Consider the following 15,281-nt stretch of genomic DNA (forward strand, 5'->3'; position numbering starts at 1 on the left):
GTGATACAACATGCCTGAAAGTTTAAAAATAACTCTATGAAGCGGTCATCATTGACAGTGGCATAGCTTTTTTTATTTTGTTTTCTTTCAGACTTGTTGTACAGAGGCTGCTCTACTGTGCAACATGGCTACAAAATCATTGGCAAAGTCAATAGATCTCACATAGGCATGTGTGTTGGCTTTGACAATGCTTATTTTATGAGACCTGTGGCTTCAGTAATGTCTCACTGCCCAGTCTAGACGTAGAACTCCCGTTTGAATGTGGGCCAGATGACAAATGTAGCTGTCTTACAGCCGTCAGCCTCGTACACCATTAGTCAAATGTTGGAATAATGTGCTTCCTTCACACATGAATGGCATTTGCTCAGCCCTTGTCCTCAGCCTCGTGTACACATTTTATGTGAGCCAAAAAGCACGTACAGCCTTGTTTACTGAAACACCCTTTTTTCTTTTTCTAAACAGCAGCACTTGGTATCCGATCCCTTATAAACCTGTAAAATTGTCTGCTGTTAGCTGCTCCCAGTTTGGTTTGTCGAGAGTGCTATGTAATTGCTAACGAGCAAAGTATTGTTAAACTCCATGGTAAAGAGCTTTGCGCTCAGATTGCAGTATGCCAAACCAGCATGGAGGAGTGGGTGGGAGGGGGAAGAAGAAAATGGCGCCACAGGCTACGATAATGACTTAGGAACTGAGTAACTGGGGGGCCTATTTATGACGCCGTTTACATCGCTCTTACACTATGCAACGTGGTGCAAGAGCTACACAAACCTTAAGAAAGATTTTTGAAGCCACACAAAACCACTTTGCATATCTCTGAGTGACTCCAAAAACATGGAGTAACGCAATGCAGTGCCAATCGCTGAGTTGCAATACTCTGCTCTGAGTAGGTATTCCATGGGTGTTGCATGGGTATTCCCACGCAACTCTCATGAATTTTGCTGCAACATCAGATTTAAAAGAAGTTGTAAACCAGGCGACGACCAACATCTTACACCATCCCAGGGAAATATCTTTATTTCTCCTCATTACTTCCTCTTTCTATGTGTGCAGCATTTTGCAGCAGACATAAAAAGAGTAACATGCCCCCCAGGATTGTTGTCATGCAGGACGGTTACACAAAACAATCCTGCATGCAATGCAGGCACCTTTGCACCATGGTGTAAGGGTTCCTTATTGGTGCTAGGCTGCCTAAAGGGTGCAAGGGAAAGGTTAGGAATGCGCAGTATTAACTTAAATAGGGAAAAAGTCCTGCCCTTTATCTGTCACTCAGTGCAACGCAATCTCAAATTTCAAAAATTCATGCAACGCAGCAAGCCATCTTCCTGCTCTGTGTTTCATGAAAAGGCAGGAATGTGCCATATTTACCATTTTACGGTGATTCCTGTCCTTTCCTAGTGCTGTTGCACTTTTGGCGTGCTAGCACCAACGTAGGCACCCTTGCTTCATGTTGTAAGGGTGCTTGGTTTGCAGGCAGGAATGTTTTTGTGCCAGAAGGGACATCTTCCTGCACATAAGCAATCCTCAGAGGCATTCTCCTCTTTCTAGGTGTGCGGCAGATTTCAGTACACTTAAAAAGAGGAAACAACGAGGAGAAATGAGGCTATTTCACCTCGATGTGCCTCTGGTGTGGAGGTGTACAATTGTGATGCATTCCCAGGCCTACCAATGTTGGTGAGTCTGGGAATGTGTTAGAGTCCATAGGTGGATTAATGGGTACACCCGCGCTCCACCCATGGCATGCCTCCCTGCCGCAGAGTAAGGCAAAACATCGGTTTGCTTGCCCTTGCGTTAGTCTAGATTTATAATGCCACTCAAGGCAACACAAGATGGCCTTTCAAGGCCTGATAAATTTTATTTAGGTTTTGTTGCACCCTTGCGGCCCTTTGTGTGGTCCAAAGGTGAAGCAAAACCTTGATAAATATGCCCATGTGACTGTTCTGCAAAATGAGACTAGAGTGAAAAGATGGTGGAGGTGACCCTGCCCATACCCATATGCAAGTCTAAGGCAAGTCCTCTCCTTGAGGTGCAGGTGATATGGAGCTCAGTCTCAACCATAAGTGGAAAGGCAATTCGAAAGTGAGACTACAGTCTGTTAATGAAAAAAAAGTCATTCAAACCTTCACTTTCCTGTGCCTTAAGATCTCAACCCTTCTGTAAGGGTCCTCGATCAGGGCCAACAAAAGCCACATTTTGAGACTTCCTATACATTTTAAAGTGATCAGGAAATGTTTTACCACTTGACTTTTCAATGCTCACTCCTGTGAGAAGATGTTCTTGTCCTCAGTGTCTCAACAGGTAAGTAAATATGCTATGCTTTGAAATGGTATTTACAGACTGACAGTGGGGATTTACAGAATCTGTTCACAGCAGCAAATTATTGAACTCCTTAGTAAAGGGACTGGAATTCTAGATAGATTTATTTTCTTAGATAGTATTAGATGGGGTGCAGATGTTAGTCCTCTCTCATGAGGGGTCTGAAGTAGGTCAACCATCAGAAAGATTCAACTTAGTTAATGACAGAGTGAAACTTTCAGACAGAACCTGAGAAAAATGTGCACAAAAATCTCAAAAATAGAAACCACTTCTTGATTTTTATACTAGGTACAAAGCTCCTTCTTCCTCTTCCAACAAGGTAGTCTTCTTCCGGAAACCTTCAACACACCCAACAACATAATCATTTAGACAGAGAAAAAATGGAATACCAGGATTAGGAGCTCAGGAACAGCATCCCCCATCTTCATCTGATCAATAGCACTTCTAACTATGTTGCTTCAGTCTCTGCATGGTTGGTGGAAAGATACCTAGAGCATTTTTAAGAAGCACTGCAGGAATCAGCTTTTGACTGTTTGGTCTTCAAGATCTTCAAGAAAGGGAAGGTGGTTGAGTTCCCCCTTCCTCCACCAACATTATGAATCATAAATGTACTTTGGGCCCATCTGCTAGAGAAGATTGTGCCACTGGAAGCAGGTATGAAGGACACACTGCCAATGACATCAATGAGTCCAGTGGTCCAAGACGGAAAGGGTCATTGCATATAGTCAATTGCATTTCTAATGCCCAAGATGTCTGAAGAACAGTAACTGTGCTATAAATCAAGACTGTAAAACAATGTGAATTCTTGTATACTGCCATGTTCAAGTGATTATGTTATGTTATGTTATGTTATAATATACTTACAAAGCATAATATGGTCTAAGCTTCATGGAACTATAGAACGAAAGCTGACTGACTGCTGCTAAGAAGAGGGGCCAAGAATGATGTCAAAGTGCACATCAACATTTCACACTATTTGCTAAATTCACCGAGAGAAGGATTGGGAAACTAAATCAAAAGCCATGAAGTTTCACAACATGCCTTCTGAGACTGAGGAAGATATGTCTCCTGAACACACCTTGTGGGAGTCTAGAACAAGAGCAAGGAGAGGTAACACAGGTCACAAGTTCAAGCATTTAAGTGAGCAGGTGGGAATATGCCATCTAAATGTCTTGCAGATTGCCTTATGAACAGATATCAGAGATTTAAATCAATGTTATATAACCACTAGTCAATAGTATTAAGCAGTGAAGAAGTTATAATATATCAGGTATAACTTGGGAGAATCAGAGTGCCATTTGTTATGTACTGTTATCAGCCATACCAAGGCTTTCTGAATCAACTTTCAATTATGTAAAGCATTCACTGCCTCTCCCAAGCATACGCTTCTCACAGAGTCTTTTCTGGATTGAACTATGGCATTCACCATAGATATTTGGAGATGGCATTCAAGACATTTTCAGAAAATGCTGAAGGATTCTTGGATGCTGAAAACTAGAGCCAAAAACCCTGGTAGCCTCGGTTTTGATAGTCACCTTATGATGCAGATAACGCCCCCATTTCAGACCCCTATTTCATTAACTAAATCACGTAAAGGTTCAAACTGTGTTAGACAATGTTTTTCGAAATGTTAAGCAATAAATTGAGAAAGTTAATCTCATACAGAAAGGTGTATGTGGCACGACGCACACAACATATAGTTTAAAGTGGAGGATTATTTAAAAAGTTCCATTTTATTTGTGTCCTTTCAAATCCTGCAGCAAAAATGAAATACATGTCCTGCTTTCCCTGCCAATATATGGGTTTTAAGTCTGAAATGGCTCTCTCTCAGGGTCCCAAGGGATTGCAGTAGATTGAAACCATTTCCATATATGGTTGTTTGCCAAGGTAATTATTACAAAAACCTTAAAAAACGATGGATTCATTGAAGTGTAAGGATGAATGTATGAGCTCAGATGTAAGGTCAATGGCCTGCAGATATATTGGACAATGTGACCAGGAATAAGTAGGTTGGCAATGAAATACCACTCGTGGTCAGCTACCAGCGTCAGGGGCGTAACACAGGCACCCGCAGCCCCCGCGGTGCGTGGGGGGCCCAAGCTCCAGGGGGCCCCCTCAGCACAGCACTCTGGCTGCAGGGCTCCTGATTGAGCCCCGAGGGGGGCCCCCAGGTGCCTTGCAGGGAGGCCCCCTCAAGGTTCGTTACGCCAGTGACCAGCGTGTCCATAGATATAGATATTATCAGTGCAGCTGGTCTGTTAAGTCAAACTATCAAGAGACTGGCCTGCAGACAATGAACACACATTTGCTGCCAAGGGTATGTATTGCACCAAAACAACTAATGGAGTTTAGGGAGCTCTCAAATGCAGTTGGAATTGCTGAAACACCGGAGGATGTGCACATTGTTCATAATTCACCCTCTTTACTACTAACTGCAGACTTCAGATAAGACCCTACACTTACAAAATACACAAGTTAAATAAAAATGCCCACAAAGTGCGTAATATGCAAACAATGCAGCAAAACCAAATCAACTTTTGAATTTAGATTTTGTAAGTCATTCTTGTCAAAGGGCTTTCACTCTGAAGACAAAATCCGTTGCTGCAATCATCAGACACAAGAACCACTGAAATTAAAAATGTTGCCTTTCAAGGTACAGGGTAACATATAATATACAATCAAAAAGACAAACAATGCTTTTGTTTTGATTAACAAGTTAAGCAGTATCTAGGGCTGTATGAATATATGTCATAAAATAAAAGCAGGGTACATAAGCGAGATTAAATAAGTAATTCATAGAAACTACGGGGCATATTATCAAGACAGGCGATAAAATTATCGCCGCTTAAAACGGCGATAATGGGCTTGATAATATGATCTATGGAATTCCAATTGAAGCTCAGGTTAGATGTCCTTCACATCCAACATGGGCTTCAATTGGAATTCCATAGAGCATACTATCAAGCCCATTAACACCGTTTTAGCGGCAGTTTTCTGCCGCTAAAGCGGCGATAATTTTAACGCCTGTCTTGATAATATGCCCCTACAGGCCTGATTCACAAAAAGCCTCCGCACTTGTGACGTAGGCGTGCAGTCATGGCAGGGGCCCCGTACTCATGGTGGGACTTCTGCAATGGGAAACTGCAATGCGGAGGCCCCACCACGAGAGCAGGGCCTCCGTTCCCGCCACGAGTGCAGGGCCTCCGTCACAATTGCGGGGCTGCAGCCATGAGTGAGGAGACCCTTAGTGAATTAGGCCCTAAATTGTCAATGTTTGAGGGTTCAGAATAGTTGGTCATTTCATTCAGTAATTCCGTTTCTAACTTGTAAGTGCCCAGCTCCTTTGCCAATGGTCATATGAATTCACCTTATCGAAATTGACAGTCAGTAGCTTGTTTCAACAGACTTTTAGACCTTGATAGACATGCTCCCATCTTACATGCTCTAGAAATAAAGTAATACATTCTAGCTGTATATATTTGTGAATGCCATTGTACCTGTACCATGGCTGGTGCTACCGAGGCATTATTCAACTTTAATGATTGTCCATATTGTATTGCGATTATCTCAAGCCAAACATGGTAGGCATATTATGAGGATGCAGATGGCTGGACCGGGAGCAGCATCAGATGACAGGAGACCAATTCTCCACATCTGTCCTAGCTCTTCAAAGTCATATTTGGAGCAGTCAACTCGGGAGGAACAAGAAAAAAAACAATGAGCATGAAAATCAAATCAACAAAAAAAAGAAATAAATCTGTTGTCAGGCTATAGCAAGACACATAGAAATTGATTGTTGAATCAAAAAATTTGGACACATTTTTGGTGTCCAAAATGGGTCAAGAGTATTAGCATAAAGGAACATACAACTGCATAGTGTAATTCATTTACTTTAAAAATGTTGTTACATTGGGTGCTGGAAACAAAGAGTAGAGTTGTTCTTCAAGTCCTTATTTTACATTTTTTTTCCTAGCTATTGACATCAGAGCTCATCAGCGCCACTGATTAAAAGACGGTGGGAGAGATATCTAGTTCTGCTTAAGAATGGAGCAACGCAAAGGGTATTCCCTAATCCTGCAGCTGGAAGTCTCATGGTGTGTTGACAATGGGAATGAAAAGGGCGGACTAGAGGAAATTGATACTGGGTAAAATAAGGACCAGAGGTAGGCTGTTAAACGACATAGACCTACATACCTCGTTCACCACGCATAGCAAAGAAAGCTCCCCACCCCCAGAATCTTCTGTCTTGCGCTGCCTCTATGCTCCTTATCCCACAGACTTCACACAGGAGCTCTCTGAGATTCCCCACTGACATATACCATCTGCTCAGAGTAGGAGCAAATGGTGAGAGCAAAATTTCTCAGAAACTAGGTTAACCTTTAGGTCTTCAACCTGGAATTCTTATTCCGCTTTGCTAATCCCATTCTGTGCATTGAAAACTCTGTTTGCTGAAAACCCATCAGAACATACTGGCTAGAAACACTAATTCTATGTCCTATTGGCTACCAATGAAGTTTACAGCAAACCCATCATCAGGTTCTATATAGCGGCAGTTCTTTGCCTTCGGCAAATATTTTACTTATAGCCCTAGGATATCACTTTTTGGGGTATCTCAAATATATATTGCCTGTCTTTTTTTTTCAATGTGTGTCTGAGTGCTGTTTAAAGGTAAAGGTTTAAGGGTGTATTGTCTACAGACTCTAGGTTGTGGCTCCTAAGTTGAGTTTCCATTGATTAAAGATTAGTCAAGTTTTTTGCAGATAATGTACTTATGTACTGCTCTTTTAGGCTTTCCATTCATACAAGCTCTTTTTTAAGTTTCCTCAATACATCTAAAATGGGCCAAACCTGTGAATATGTATACACAATTATTGCATATACAGTTTGTACAAGTAAAAAGGACTGTGCCTTCTTTGCACTTTTACTAGTAGAGACTTTGAATTCTTTTGGGGGGTTAGGCGATTCACAAAAGTTGGAAGGGTAAGTAAAAGTGTACTCCCGTAGTACTACTTCATGCACTCAATTATTATTCTTTTAATTAGCCCTTAAGTTTACATAGTCCAGTATGCTTAGAATTAAAGATATGTGAGAATTTAGCATAGCATTGATCAAACTTGCTACTTACAATATTTATATACACTGAAGAATCTTTTCACCCAATGTCATACATTAGTCTCACAATAGAACATGTGTCAATTCAATTCAATTCGAAGACTTTATTCGGATTATGCAAATCCATAAAAGCACAAGGTACAAGTAACATTGCAAATAGGCAATATGCAAATATTTACAAAATAAAAACAACAGTTCGTTCAAGCTTTAGGACATGGTTAAACGGGCACGAACCACAGTTTTTAAAAAAGAACCCATACGAAAAATAAGTTCAGAATCGTCCAGGGTTAATATCATTAAGAGTGCAAGATCCAGGCTAATGGGTTTTAATTTTTTTAAATAAGGAGTTAAAAACCATTTAATATATTTAATATAAAATTTACAAAAAAATAAGAAATGTAAAATTGTTTGGTCACTCCGGCAATCACATGGACATGGCTCGACAATTTGATCATTATAATTCCATAGCGGGAAACTCAGAGCATGTTTGAACATGTGTCAGTTTGGTGCACGAAATGTGTTTTAGATTATCTGGTTATATGGAGCATGATCGCACTAAAGAATGTTTGGTCTTCTTTGACAGGTACGTGTGTGGAACTGGAGTCTGCAGTAATGAGCAGTGGATTAAAATGAAAGCTGTTGAGTAGAGTTTTAGCTAAGATTCAAGACAGGGTTGTGAAAGGTAGCCTTGATGTAGCGCCCTCTGTATTGCTGTTCAAATGTGAAAGTTATAAGTTGGACATGAGTCACATACTATTTGGGCACATGCGGCTGTGGGCTAGTCTCATGAAAATTGTGGCCCATGTGTCATCTGTGCCCTTTGTTCCCTACTTCTATATCTCCATTTGATATTCTTGCATTATCTGAGGCCACCTACTGGAGTGCATGTGTGCTGCAACTAGTATCTGTAAGTCATTTACATGGGACAGGAAGGAGGAGCCTGAGTTTTCTCTTGGAACACTAACAATGACAATTGGAGCTAGAGACATGTTTCTGTTTGATGAATGAAATGAATACATTTCAGCGTCAAATGTAGACTGCCATTGTACATTAATCTTTGAACATATTTATGAAACATAAATAGGGATATGCAAGGAAGAGGCTTCTACACAGGTTTGCCATTTGGCACATGGGGCACTTCTTTTGCTGCACCAAGTATCAAGGGTCATGAAGACAGTGGCAAGAGTAAGAAGTTCAACTTTCTCTAGAGTACAGTATGTGCCTCTCCCTAATCCTTTCAGCATAACATTTGAGGCTATTGAGAGTCAAAGAGAGGCAGAAGGGGTGATCATCTTGGATGCCATCTATGATCAAAGAAGGGGTGATTTCACTTTTCATGTTCTGTGCATTTCCATGAATAAATGTGCATTGAAACAATATTTGTTTAAACGAAATGAGTGTGAAACCTGAAATTCAAATCTCAAGGAAATTGATTTCCAAAGTATGGACAACATAGTTGAAATGAAGACAAGTTACTCACAGGAATATCAATGTATTATTTCTGCATTTATTGATGATTCATGCATTTTTTTAAATCATAAATGTTGTACAAAGAAATAGTACGGGTACCTAGCCAACATCAGAATCTGTTGATCAGCATTGCCTAAAAATAGTGCTACAGATGATGATAAAAGACGCTGTTATGTGAGTATTAACAGTGAAAGTAGAATAAATAAAACAAATATCAATCTATTATGATACACCAGTAGAAAAATACATATTTACAGTATGTCAGGAAGTTATAAGTTGATTGTAACTCTTTTCTTCCAATTTGGAGGACCATAACTAGAAGGCCTGCTAACAAGAAAAATAGAAAGTGCACAATGATCAGAGGGGTAATGCTATAACGGTGTGCCCCTGCCATAAGTGGGGCCGATACCTGGACTGGGGATGGGCACGCCAATGGCATTTGCGCTCTGGTGTTTTGTTTTAACATTTGTGTGCTTTCCTAGGACACCCAAGAAGCCACGCTTTGGTCATTTGGATGCCACTGGTCAGTGGTGGCACTTTGGTAGCTGTCAGGGGCACAGGAAAGGGCATTTGAAAAGAAGATTCTTTGGACACCCACATCTCTTCCTCATTTACTGTGCACAAGCTAACCCCCAATGCACCCTGCTGTTCCAGAATCAAGCTTGTTTGTGAGGACCCATCGGGTATTTTGTGGCCACCATACATTTGCTGCCACCCTGTCTCTCAGAGCCCGATTCACAGAACTAACTTAAAACAAAATCCTAAACTTACTACCATTTTGGTATTCACAGAAGGCACTTACTCATTTTGGTATTCACAGAAGGCACTTACTCATTTCGGTATTCAGAGAAGTTAGGAGTCCTAACTTTAGGACTCCTAAATGCCTTCTGTGAATACCGAAAGTCTTAAAATTAGGATTTTTCGCAGTTTAGTAGTAGTATAGTTAGTACTCCTAACTTTAGGACTCCTAAATGCCTTCTGTGAATACCGAAAGTCTTAAAATTAGGATTTTTCTCAGTTTAGGAGTAGAAAAGTTAGGAGTCCTAACTTTAGGACTCCTAAACTGAGAAAAATCCTAATTTTAAGACTTTCGGTATTCACAGAAGGCATTTAGGAGTCCTAAAGTTGGGACTCCTAACTTCTGTGAATACCGAAGTGAGTAAGTGTCTTCTGTGAATAGCAAAATGAGTAAGTGCCTTCTGTGAATACGAAAATGGTAGTAAGTTTAGGATTTTGTCTTAAGTTAGTTCTGTGAATCGGGTCCTCAGAGTCCACCTGCTCACGTAGGACCGGGACTCGGGAGGCAGCCACAAGAGGTTCAGGGGCTGAGGAGGCAAAAGGTTTTTGCTTTTCCTTTTACCAGCCATTAGTTATGTCCCCAGTTTTCCTCTCCACGGGAACCAGTGTTGGCTTGCACATGGCACAAGTAAGGCAGAGGTTAGGTGGGCTGGGTTGTTGGTCTCCGCAGGGTGGATGGAGCAGCATTTGTGAGCCTACCACAGCAGTCGCACCTTGTTGAGCATTCTATTGTTGTTGCATATTGCATTTTTTCCTGGAAGTAAATTTAGTGCACATACTAAAGGCCACTTTGTTACTTTAGGCAAAATGGCCATGCAGCAAGGCGCGCAGACACCATTTTTCTTTGATTTGCAAGAAAGTACAGGAATGTAGGTCACTTGTGGGTATATTTTGAAAATTCTATTTGTACTAGTTAGATAAACGTCTGCAGGGATACCTGTTGTTCCACGCTGCTTCCACCTTGTGGGAAAATGTGTTATAGGTCCATTATTTACTTTTCACGCTGTACAGCCCAATTTAGCCTAAAATATATTGCTTATAAGTTTAAGGGGTTTTAATTTGCACTGACTTAAAAGGTAATTCAGGGGGAAAAAACTATTTTCAAGAAAAGTGTCCTTAATGGTTTCTACAGCAAGTTCAAGTCTTACTGAAGCAGGGTTTGGTATTGCTTCCCAGGATACCTAATCAGGTGGAAAGGAAGGTAGGCAGGGCCAAGAGACTTAGGAGTAGTGGAAGCAACGAGGAATAAATGAACTTACTCGGCCCAACTCTGACTACCCTGACTCAAACAGGCTCCAAGCCAGAGGCAGGTGTTGCTACAGATCCCGACCCCCACCTCACAGAGGGCCAAGGGGAATGCAACGGTATATCGAGTGTGATGCTCAAAGCAGCCTTACCATTACAGCCCAAGGGGGGTAAGAAGGAACCCCCCCCCCCAAGTGGGAGGGTCAGTGTCAAAGATTCCAGTATTGCACCAGCCCAAGCCCCTGTACCCATTAGTACCCAGTTTGTTCAAACAGTTGTACTCACAGTAGGCACGGAGGATTCGGTGTAGACAACTAGACTACTCATCAAGGAGGGCCTGGTGACAGGACAGCAAGCAATTATCATCCGCTTGTCCAAGGTACTGTCATGATTATGCAGGCTGAGGATGAGGGGAGCAGTGCTCCAAACAACCAGTGGTCATGCCCTTCCTGTGGCAAAAATCTTGAGAAAGAAGGTCAGTAGTGGGCAGGGCCTCTTTCCAGCCTCAGACGGTCTCAGCAACACAACCACCTATTATCCCTGTGGGCCTGGCAGCCAATGCAATCTGGGTGATGGGGTGAAAGGAAATAAATATGAGGGGGTGGCACCGCCAAAAAGCAGTTGTGAACCTGGTACTGTCTATAAGGGATTAGTTCTGTCATTTATCTGAGGAAATGAAGGCAAAGTACAGGAAGAGGAAAATGATGGCAGGATTATTATAAAGCTTTGTGGTTAAAGAAAGCACTAGTCCAGAGATGTGTTGGGACCAGACAGAAATTAATTGTTAGTTATGCTGTATGATGCTCAAGAAATGTGGAGGGGGTGGCGAGTCACCTTTTCGCCCGACTGCCGCAGGTGGGGACCAGAAATGGGCATGCTGGGCCTTCAAAAAGAAAGTATGTACCAAACCTCAAGGTTCCTGTGTAATTTAAAAATATTTGCTCATTTTGGGGGCTGGCAGTACACCCCTAATTTAAATGCTTTAAGAAGTTCAAGGAAAAAGGTGGTAAAAGAAGGGCCCTAACCCCACCGATTTCTCAGATCCTTTCCTCGGAAGCCCTAATTGGCTTTGAACCCATGGCTAAATACTTACACATGTAATGACATAGGCCAGCCGTTTTGTTGGGGATTTCACTATGGCTTCAAAGCTTAAACCCTGGGGGTACATGGCCTCAGTTTCTTTAAGACTCAACAACCATGTTATCTGAGCTGGGAATATGCAAGGAAAAAGACTGAGAAAGAGATAGGCTTGGGCAAGGTAGCGGGCCCATTTCCTGATCTTTCCTTCCGGAATTTTGTATGCCCCCTGTAGGTTCAAGTGCTTTGTCATGCCTATGTAGAATGTTGCAGCTTGGAAATTATACAACTGACTGTTGCTGGTCAGTTTCTGCTGGGTAGATATGCTGGTGGTATGAAATAAACGCTGCTCTTAATTACCACACAGTCTGGAATTTCTCTTCAGTGGCGATGAGCGGAAAAACGCCATCTTTCTCCCGACTTCCGTCACCAGAGTGCAGTGGTGGTGCTAAGTGTATGACGTCAGGGCATTTCCTAATGCAGTTGGTATGCATCCAGGTGCACCGTTGGTGTGTTCCTGGTGGGGCTGGGGATGAGAAGGTGGGAACCGTGAGGTTTGTGCTTCACTCAGCACCATAGATTCAAATTGTTGGGTAAGTGACTCTCTACTGTGCAGTAAGCCGAATTTCCTGTAAAAATGCACACATCATGTTTTTAATGCTGGTGGCCATTTTAACAGGTTTGGATGGGATTGATGCCCAACCAACCTTAGACAGTGTTAATTAATGATCCTGGCTGCAGCTATCTTAGTACATTGTTAAGCTTGCTGTAAGCTACTGCAAGGGATATGTTTTTCAGCTGCACATTAGATTGTAGTGAGTCTGCTGGATTCACTGTGGACATTGCTAAGTTAGCATAGGTTAGCACAAACTTGGCTGCCATTTTGCTGCTGTTGCGCACGTTTCCAAAAGACTTTGTTTTCGCAAAACCTCTGCTTGTGAGTATTCACATAAGAACTACCTGCGTTTCACGTTCCTGGCTGTACTCTGTGGCTTTCATCTGCACATGATGTTCAAGGTCGAAAAACAATGTCCCTTGTTACTCTGCTATGGTCAGTCCAAGCGCACCTAGACATAACACGAAAACACAGCTGCACTCCTGAAAATCAAGTGCTTTTAATATTTGCATGCATGCATGTTAGACACACTATGAGAAAACCTTTGCAGAGAGAAGAGTTGTGCTTGTCTGGAGATGTAAACCTTTGCATCTAGACTTTGAGATATGGGGTCCCACCTGACAAAGCCCAGAGGTCTTCATTGTTTATAATAAACTAGTGCCTAGCACGGGGAGGATGGTAAGGTACAATAGGCCTTTTTCCACTGTCTTTATAAAATGATATCCCTGTTTATTTTCTATGGAACTGTAACAATACTGACTATATTGTTTTATGCATTATGCTGATAGTACTGGCACGTGTACTGCATTTTAGAGCATGTTAGTTAAAATAAACATTTTAAACTATACTGTGTCTCTGATTACTCAAGTTGTGGACAAGTATGAGTGAGTGAGCGAAAGAGTGTTCTTGCTCCTGCGATTCCTGAGAGAGTCGGAGTGACATGTTCTAGGATGTCTAATTATTGCTAGCTTTGCTGTAGTACGGAGAAAGAATGAGACACTATAGCTAGTCGTATTGGGGTTCTGGGCACTAAGGTGGGTAGTTGGTACACCACTATACACCGAGGTCCTGGTTTCCTGTGCATAGTTCTGTATATGTGCCAAATCCCTGCAGCAAGATGTCGTCTGCCTGGATCTGTACTAGTGCCTGGCACACCTTTAAATCTATATTGTCTGCGCTTATCAGTGAAAGGTACACTTTCAAGTATACTGTAGAAACACTTTACATTCTTGTCGAAGCTGTTGGCAATAAGTACTGTTGGAGTTTCTTACACATTTTCTCTTTCAGTTGACACTGTACACAGTTGTGGGAGCAGCAACTCTCTCATGTTTAGGTCCTATTAATGGAGAAAATAATGGCACCCCCACCATTTCTTTAAGTACCTGGCACTCCTCTAGTCATTTTGCAACAGTAGCGGGAAAGCTTTTCAGGCTTATTCGGAGGCTATTAGTGGGGACACTTTTTATCTCCAAGAAGAAAAAAGCATGTTAAGTGTACAATTTAGGCTCAGAAGGAAGAAGTATTTGGAAACACTACACTTGGAAGTTGTACGTATCCTCACTGCAGTGATTGAAAACAGTGATACCGTGCAAGTAGTGGATGAATATGCATCTATCATAAAAACTTCTGACAAAACGTTCAATCCAAAGATAAATACTCTTTAGGAATGGCATGAATTTATATGTGTTTAGTATCCTGGTAAATTCATAGATGATTGTGCTGCAGCTTTAAGAACATTTGGTAACACATTCAATTATAGGGAGTTTAAGACTGAAATCATCAGGGACCAACTCATAGAAAGAATAAATAATAAGAAAATTAATGAACGTCTGTTGTCCATGGAGGATCCTGATTTGGAAACTGCCGTAGTTTCAACAAGAAGTATTGAACTTTCTCAATTGTGTATGAAAGAAATTAATGAGTGTACTAAAACATGTAAGGTCAAACAAATGTCAAGACAGAATTCTGACAAAGTATTGCCAACTAGAGTAGCTGGTTCTAAATCTTCACAGATGTCCCAAACATTGGAATTCTTGTCTCCAAGTCCTGTGGAGACAAGAATTAGATGCCATGCTTCAGTTGTGGCAATTATTTGCACATAGGGAATGCCACCGTTTTTCTAGCTACTAATCAAATTTGTTACAAGAAGAGAAAAAGGGTCATGTTGCCCGTGTATGAAAGTATTTTACAGGACAAAAAACTTAAACCCCTCAGATGGTAAAAGCTATTGATGAAGAGGTTGTCTCAGATGATGGCAAAAGTGTCATATTAATGTTGTCTGCTTCAGAAAATAGTCGGGGTGAGGTATTGGTAATATCACAATTAACAAAAAAGAACAGTTCCGAACTGAATATTGCCATATTAGGGAAGCCAAAATAAATGTTACAAGAAAACAATCTTCTTTATTTAGAAGAACCCTCCCCCACCAACCTAGTTGGTGGCATGCTTCATCATCTGGTTCCCACCTGGGACGCCGAGTGCCTCCCAGGTGTGCTTCAACACAGTGGTGTTTTTGTAGTGCAAGATCGTGACAGAGTAAATAAAACTAAAATTGCCTCAAGGATCCCCCTCCTCACTAGGGTATCCTACTTCTTTATTAGTGGGGTCGCTAGGCAAGATCAAAAAGGGATGAGTGGATGTTGTGTGTAAT

The sequence above is a fragment of the Triturus cristatus genome, chromosome 5_2 (genome assembly GCF_964204655.1).
Source record: "Triturus cristatus chromosome 5_2, aTriCri1.1, whole genome shotgun sequence".
Lineage (NCBI taxonomy): Eukaryota > Metazoa > Chordata > Amphibia > Caudata > Salamandridae > Triturus > Triturus cristatus.